The sequence below is a fragment of the Pinus tabuliformis genome, chromosome 9, assembly GCF_031772625.1.
Source record: "Pinus tabuliformis cultivar Carrire ecotype Pingquan chromosome 9, CPIR1, whole genome shotgun sequence".
Lineage (NCBI taxonomy): Eukaryota > Viridiplantae > Streptophyta > Pinopsida > Pinales > Pinaceae > Pinus > Pinus tabuliformis.
In genome coordinates, this window is record NC_142307.1 from 926,887,424 (window position 1) to 926,896,033 (window position 8,610).

Consider the following 8,610-nt stretch of genomic DNA (forward strand, 5'->3'; position numbering starts at 1 on the left):
TGCTCAGTGCTGCTGGGTTAGGACAAGAATTCTGGGCAGAGGTGATGGAAAATGCATGTTATCTAGTCAACATATCACCTTCATCGGCGTTGGAGGATAAGACTCCACAAGAGGTATGGACTGGTAAGAAACCTTCTCTTTCACATTTGAGGGTATTTGGATGTGATGTATATGTAAATGTTCCAAAGGGGAAGGAACAAAGATTGATAGTAATTCTGAAATGTTCATCTTTATTGGGTATAAGGATGCTTTAAAAGGTTATAAACTTTAGAACCTAGAAACATGGAAGGTTGCGTACAACTAAGATGTGGTGTTTGGAGAGGTGAAATATGCTATTAAACATGAATTCCTACCAAAGGAACCTCCGAAGATAGAGTTTGAGCTAAAGGAGGAAGAATCAGACTCTATAATAGAAGAGGGATCAAAAGATGAAGAGCCACAAAATCCAGATGTGAGAAGATCAGTTCGAGAAAGAAGGAAACCAGAAAGGTATAGTCCATTTGCTTTCTATTCAAAATTTTCTTTATCTACTAATGATGATGATCCCAAAATTGTGAGGAAAATAGTAGATTTAGAGGATGGCAAAGTCTAGAAAGAAGCCATGGTTGATGAAATGGCATCTTTGCACAAAAATGAGGACTGGGATATAGTGGAGTTACCGGTTGGAAGGAAACCCATTGGCATCAAATGGATGTTTAAAAAAAAAATGAATGAAAAAGGCAAGGTGGAGAAATACAAATCTCGGTTGGTAGAAAAAAGTTATTCCCAGGTGTCGAGAATTGATTTTGGTGATATGTTTTCTCCAGTTGCCAAGGTAGTTTCTATTATATTAGATTTATTTGTTGCTGTTGATTTTGATTTTGAGGTAGAATAGATGGATGTGAAGACAACATTTCTTCATGGGATATGGAAGAAGAGATTTACATGAATCAACTTGAAGGCTTTGGGATGAAGAATAAGAAAGAACTGGTATGCAAGTTAAAAAATTCTTTGTATGCGTTAAAAAAGTCACCAAGGATGTGGTATCGGAAATTTGATACATCTATACGGGGACTTGGCTTCACCATAATTAAAGAAGATCACTGTGTGTATTTTAAATTAATTGGTGACTGTGTTACTTATCTAGCCTTATATGTGGATGATATGTTGTTGGTTGGAAATAACAAGGAAATCATCCAGGATTCGAAGACCCAATTTTCCTCCAAATTCGACATGAAAGATATTGGTGTTGCAAACTATATTTTGGACATGGAAATTAAATGAGATCGTGTAAGGAGGAAGCTCTCATTAAACCAGAGGAAGTATGTCAAGACAATACTGCAAAGGTTTAATATGCAGGATAGTAAACCAGTGAAGGTTCCTATTCCTGTAGGTGTAAATTTATTTGCTGAATAGTGTCCCAAGACACAAAAGGAGGAGGAGGACATGCCCTGTGTTCCATATGCAAGTGCAGTCGGTAGCCTGATGTATGCAATGGTCTTTACTAGACTAGACATTACACATGCAGTTGGAGTATTGAGGAGTTTTATGTCAAAACAGGGAAGGAGCATTGGACAATAGTGAAGTGGGTCTTTAGGTATTTGTGTGGCACTAGTGATTATGGTTTTTGCTACCAAGGAAGACCAAGATTGGAAATATTTTTAGACATCCATGGATTTGTTGATGCAGACTAGGCTAGAGATCCCGATCAGAGAAGATCTACAAGTGGGTATGTGTTTAACCTATTTGGAGGTGAAGTCAGTTGGATGAGTAAGAGACAGTCTGTAGTGGCCCTTTCAACTACAAAGGTAGAATACATGAAAACCACTCATGCAAGCAAGGAAACAATTTGGTTACAGTGATTGTGTTCAAGTATGGGGTTAGTACATTGAGCTATAAAGATAGAATGTGATAGCCAAAGTGAAATTTTCTTGGAAAATAAACTTGCTTATCATTCAAAGACAAAGCTCATTGATCTTCAGTATCACTTTTTGAGGGTTATGGTTGAGGAAAAAAAGGTGTTGTTGGTCAAGGTGGACACCTTGAAGAATACTGCAGATGCATTGACAATGTTTGTGAGCACTGAGAAGTCCTCTTGGTGTAGAGAAACAATGGGCGTTTTAGGGCTACGTCAATGACTAAGCTCTATCGTGGCCCCATGTGGAAAGAAAAAAAAAGTGGAAGAATGTTGGGTGTGTGTTATATTCTTTCCATGACTCCCCCATGCGCGGGGGAGTCACAGGGAGTGGAAGTCCCCCAGTACATTGTGTCAGATTCAAAAGGGTGGTCATGGGGGGGCAGCTTCCTCCCTTGTCAGAAGGTATGTAAGGGGGTGGTAGTCCCTTACACAGGGTCTAGGGCAGTGCCTCAGGAATTTTTTTGGACCCTATATTAGGTGGGCGGACCTACCTATGGTTTTGTGCATGGATTTCACACATGATTTTGGGCATGATTATTTTTTGTCCATGGAATTTTCTGGATATGGTCAAGGGAAGTACAGTTATGTTCTAATCCATGGTTAATCGATTAGGGTTTATGGATGCTTCGACATCTATATATATGCATTGAAACATTGAAAGGAATATAATGAAAAATCAATCTGGTAGTCCCAGTTTTGGGATTCAGGGGAAGACCTCTGTGTATATGTATTTTATGTTTTATGCTCATGTTATTGTTTATTTTATGTTTTTAGAATTCGTATAAAGGTAATTTCTATACGGGGTCAAAAACTTACATTTTCCTTAATTATGTTTTCTTTTATTTTAACTCCCAACAATAATTCAACCGTCAGATTTTAGGGGTTATTGGAAAAGTTATTTGTTCAACAAATTGACAAGTTTCAACCTCCATGTAGTGCCAAATTGTCACTCAGTTAGATGTTGCCAAATATGGTGTGTTCTGCTAGATTTAGCGAGTTTCCCAGATTTAGTTGTGCTCCAACTTTATCTGGCGACAAAAGTACTAATACTTTTGACCTTAAATTTGACAGCAAATAGCTTTCACATATAAAGTCATGTTTGAGTGTCGTATACGCCATTGGATTCAAGATGAATAGATATATGTTCTAGTTTTGGTTTCGAGGAAATCTGAAGACTTTTGTTTTTGGGCCTTTCCGGAGCCACCTGGATCATTCCTTCCCACTGATGTATTCCCTCATATGAAAAACAAGTTCCCTAATAGGACACACTTCCTTCTCCTTCACCTTTGTACTTCGAAGCCATAAGTGATGAATCGACATTTGTATTATATTCAAACCTATAGTACAACTTGAAAAATACATGTTCTTTTACAAGACTAAACATGACCCAAGAAAACCCCATACTTTCCAAGAGTTTGTAACACACACATGGTCAGGTTTACATCAAATTTATGATGGAAACCATATCCCAAGCTATCAAATAAAAGGCTAAAAATATCAACACGTTGCATTTCATAAGTGATGGAAAACACTTCACCACTTTTACAAACAATAGTAACATGTGATTTACAAAATGTGGCCATGCTCAACTACTTAAAATGCTACCCATCTCTTACCCAACCAGGTTAATGGTTTCCTTTCTTGTTGAACTGCTTCATTGGTTGGTTCCTTTACAAATGATTTTTAGTCATGGACTTCACAACATGTGGCTCTCTAATGTCCACTCTCATTGCAATGACTACAAAAATTCTTCTTCCTCTAGACTTTCTTTACTTCTACCCTAATGTGGAGAAGGGTCTTCATGTCTTGTCCTCTATCTTGTTTCCATTCTTTTCCAACACTTGGAAAAGACATGGTTACGCAAGCCATAAAAAGTACATGGTTTTCTATGCCATAAGTTTTGCTCATAATTATCAATTTTACAGTAATCAAAAGGAACATTAGAGTATTAGTACCTTTTATACCTTTCTTGGTTGTCTTTGGTGGATTCCTAGTGAGAAGAACATGCCTTAGCCTTTCCTATGCAATTCTCCCTATCACAGGAATATTGTTATGTGCTCTTAGCATCCTGTTTCCTTGATGGTTTTGGCAATGGCTTAGATTCTTTGTCTGAAGAACCCCTTGCTATTGCTACATTTTGGCACTCTCCTTTAGTGTACCCAATCCTACAAATTGAGGCCTTCGTACAACCTCCAATGGTTTAGTCATTCCTTGGCCTTTAACACCAAGTCCTCTTCTTTTGTACCCCATCTTGGTGATGAGTCTCATGGCTATTCCTGAAATGGGTATCTCAATGCTTCCAACAAAAAAACATCATGAGAAGAAGAAGCTTCCTTTACCTTAAGTCGCATTGGTGATGCATGATCATCCTCTTCGGACAACTATCCTATGTTGGTGGAATGTTCTTCCATTTGTTCCTCCACGGATTGCTCCAACATGAGTGTCAATTTTTGCTTTTCTTCCTCTACATCTTGTAGAAGATTCAAAGCTTTGCCTTCTCTACTTGAATGCAATAGTTCATCTCTTCCAACTCTTCAATTCTCGCTCACTTGATTGCCATGATGTTATTCACAATCTCTAGACAAATGGTCAGACCACTCTGATACCACTTGATCCGAGATATTTTTGTGAATGCTTTCAAACAAAAATCTCCATTATATAGGACCCTTTACTGACACTTATATCTTCATGTGAAATCATGAGCAGTGCATATTCTAAACAACTCTTCATCAAACCATCAAAGTAATTAAGAAGCAAATAACCACGGGAAATCATAACACAACAACATGAGAATGGAGTTCGTCCAGTGTGGACTACGTCTCCGAGCCCTGGGTCAAGAGTGGGGAGGTTATTTCATTAGTCTCTAAAAATGAATGATGAGTACATAGTACAGGCTCTTTCAATACAACGACGAATGGGTCAAAGCATGGAGTTGGGTTACAATTTTTGGCAACCACATTTGATCGAAAAATGGATGTTCGATCGAGCAATTTTAAGCACTCAATTGAGTAATTTTAAGTGCTTGATCAAGTTGTTGAGGAGCTTAAAACTAGCTTGATCAAGAATTTACATAAACCCTCGATCAAGCCATTTTCTTACCCAAGTTTTTGGCTCTATCGAATGTTATTTCTAATTAAAATGCCCCAACCGTGATTTGTGCAAGTTATTTTGATCAAACCGCAAGAGGAAGATGAATTTGATAGGAGATTTCTAAGCTCAACCGAGATGGAGAAACTCAATCCAACTATCCATCAACCCTGCTAATGACCCAGAGCCTCAAGCCAAGGTAGGTTTCCTTTCATGTTTGTCTCCTTTATTTAATTATTTTTGTAAAATAAAATAAATTAATTTCGAAAAAATAGAGTATACGAAAACTACAAGAAAATCATGAAAACCACAAAAATCCACTAAGAAAACTCTTGAAAACCACAAAACAACCTAGAAAACCACCAAGAAAACCCTTGAAGACCAAAAACAACTTCAAACCATGAAGAAAACCCTTGAAAAACACCGAAAAAAATATAATTTAGTTTTTTTTTTATATGTTGTCTGCAATGGTAGCATGTTTATTATAAATATTTTATATGGTAAAAAAATTATTTTTGGATTATTTTACATTTTAAAGTTTTTTTAGGAATTTAGTGAAGTAAATTATAAAAAACAAATACTTTTTGTTATTAAAAATGCATTTTAAATTTCAAAGAAATTTGATGAGAAATATGCCCAAAAAAGTTTCAAAACAAAAAACAATTAAACCATACAAGTCCAATAAATAAATAAATTAGGAGCTTTAAATTGACATAATGAATATGGTTGCTCATGGTGAACCTCTATTAAATCAAATAAGAAATTTTATTTCATTTTTTATTTTAAATTAAATTTATATTTTTTAATAGTAAATATAATACTTTGGTTTATAAAATTAATTGTACTCAAGAAAAATATTAACTAAATTAAAGTCCAATACATTTTTTTTTCACTTAATTAAATTTTATTAACCAAATCTATATATATATATATATATATATATATATATATATATATATATATATATATATATATATATATATATATATATATAGTTGTAAACTATAACATAACTATAACTATTATATATATACAACATAACTATATATAATTATATAACATAACATAGCATGTAACATAACTATATATAACATAGTTATGGCTATAACATCTCTCTCTCACACACACATATACAACATTTAACATAGTTTTATAACGATTTAACATAATGTGCTCTTCATAATAACATAATAACAAATTTTTAAGACTTGAGTTGATCTATAAACTGTAATTTTCCTTAAAATTTCCATTACTTATATTTTTAGAATTATTTACTATAATGACGCATGACAACTATATCCTATCAAATTTTTGGGGGATTTGTTATAAATGGTTGGGCAAGATCATGTAGCCATACTAGAGTGTTTGTTCCACTCATAGATCCTCCCTCCGACACCAGTCAAAGTGTCAAAGGAAATATTTATGTCTCTGTTGATGATCTTGCTATGGATAGTGGAGCTTCTTCAACTGTTGCAGGTATACATATTGAATTTTAAATCCTCTTTAAACTTCATGTGTTTATATCTTGAATTTTCCTTTAATTTTTAAATTGTCTTCAATTGATCTGTTTGAATTTAATGTATATGTAATTATGCTTCTAGTTTGTTATATATATTAAACTATGTTTATCATTCATAGAAACTTAGCAAGGTGAAGAAGAGGATCAAAGTGCAGTGTCGATCCCTCAGTGGAATGACACTATAGCCAGGATCACAGTTGAAGATGTTAGGGCCCAACAAACATGGATCACATGAGAGATGGATAAAATCTCTGCTAGTTCTACTACTAGGTGTATTTTGTCTCTGATGTTTGATAGCATCAATAGGTTGATCGCGAAATACCAGAGGGCAGGCCGACAAAGCCACCTCCTATATTCCATACATAGGATCAAGAGACTAGAGGTTAGAAGCCTGCATACTTGGAAGGCAGTGAAAGACACCACCAAGAACATTGATATTTGTGGGGAGTTGTTTGACATCCCTTTAGACTATCATGCTAGACATTTTAGTTTGATTTTGCTAAAATATTTTAAGAATGTTGATGTGACCCCTTTTGTTTATGATCGATTGGTTGGATCTTGGATTTAGTTCCTCCACCATGAACAGGTCCCCATTTACTTTGCAAAGTATATATATGCAGAGTTTGTGTTACATATGAGGCCATATACATCAACACTGGATCTAAGTTTTATGGACCTGACTTGGGAAATAGTTATGAACATGTCGGGGTTCGTAGGGACCCTCCACATGTAGCACCACCTCTGAGATTGTTGTCACGACATCTCAGAGCATGGAATTTCTGACGAAGCTAGAGCATTTGTCACAGCATGGCACTAAGACTGGGCATACCATTGCTGATAGCATGGTGAGGAAATTGGTAATTGCACATGTCGCATTGCGTGGAGAGATGAGAAGACCACCTTTGTTGCCTCATGCACCACGAGTTGCATTACATGATGATTCATATCTCGAGAGTGTAGGGCATGACCAACTTTTGTCATAAGCACATACATGTCTTGATACCATTCATGAAACTTGGAGGGTGCATGACCCATGTGACATGAACAAGGTACATATATATGAAATGCATGACTCTCATCTTCAAATTATACATCATTTATACTAATAAGTTCATATCAGATTGCATTTCTATTAATAATTTCATGATATCATGCATGCACAACCCATCTACATAGATGATATTTTGAGGTCATCTGAGGGGTTAGTTGACCAACCAAAGTAGGCTCCTATAGTGCATGTTTCCATGGATCAGTCTCCTCCACCTCGAACTCCACCTCATAACACTCATAGACTAACAGTTGAGGTGATTTTTTTTATTCCTAATATTTCAACATTTTCTTTTTTTTAATTTACATGTATGCACACTAATTAATTCATAAACTAATTATAATTTGGCTGTGTCATTGTGCACACAAGGCCAAATGTAGAGGGGTGTTGATGTTGCAGTTATGTGCACACATGAGTGAGATGTTGGGTATGGAGGCATTGAGATACAAGCAGGGGAGCACCAAACCCAGATTGATCAGACCCCTATCCCACCTGATTTCCATTTGCACTCAACTGAGTCACAGGTGGGGGACTATTTAAATGCGTAGTTCAAAATCATTTATTTCTAGATTGTTTGTTTTGTACAAATAATGTTTTAATTAATTTGAATTTGAATGTGTTATATTGCAGTACCGGATTATGGACACTCACTCTATGCAACAAAACACACATAAGAGTTTTATAAGCGATACTTTCTATAATGGATCATAGATAGTTTGTATATTTTTAGGTTCATTTCATAGGGCACATTCACATGTGATGTATAAACTTTGTATCATTGTTCATACATGGACAATTTATGGATGCATGAACATTATTTGAGTTTATGGATGCTTATTATTTTTTTTTGTGGATGTTCATGTGTATAACTTAATTAATATATATATATATATATATATATATATAGAGAGAGAGAGAGAGAGAGAGAGAGAGAGAGAGAGAGTTTATTATCATACATAGATAACAAGATAACAATTTTGATTTCTCAGATAATAAACTAAGAAAATAAGTACAATCTTAGACTATGATCCAAGTCATTTTGATACTTAAAATGAACTA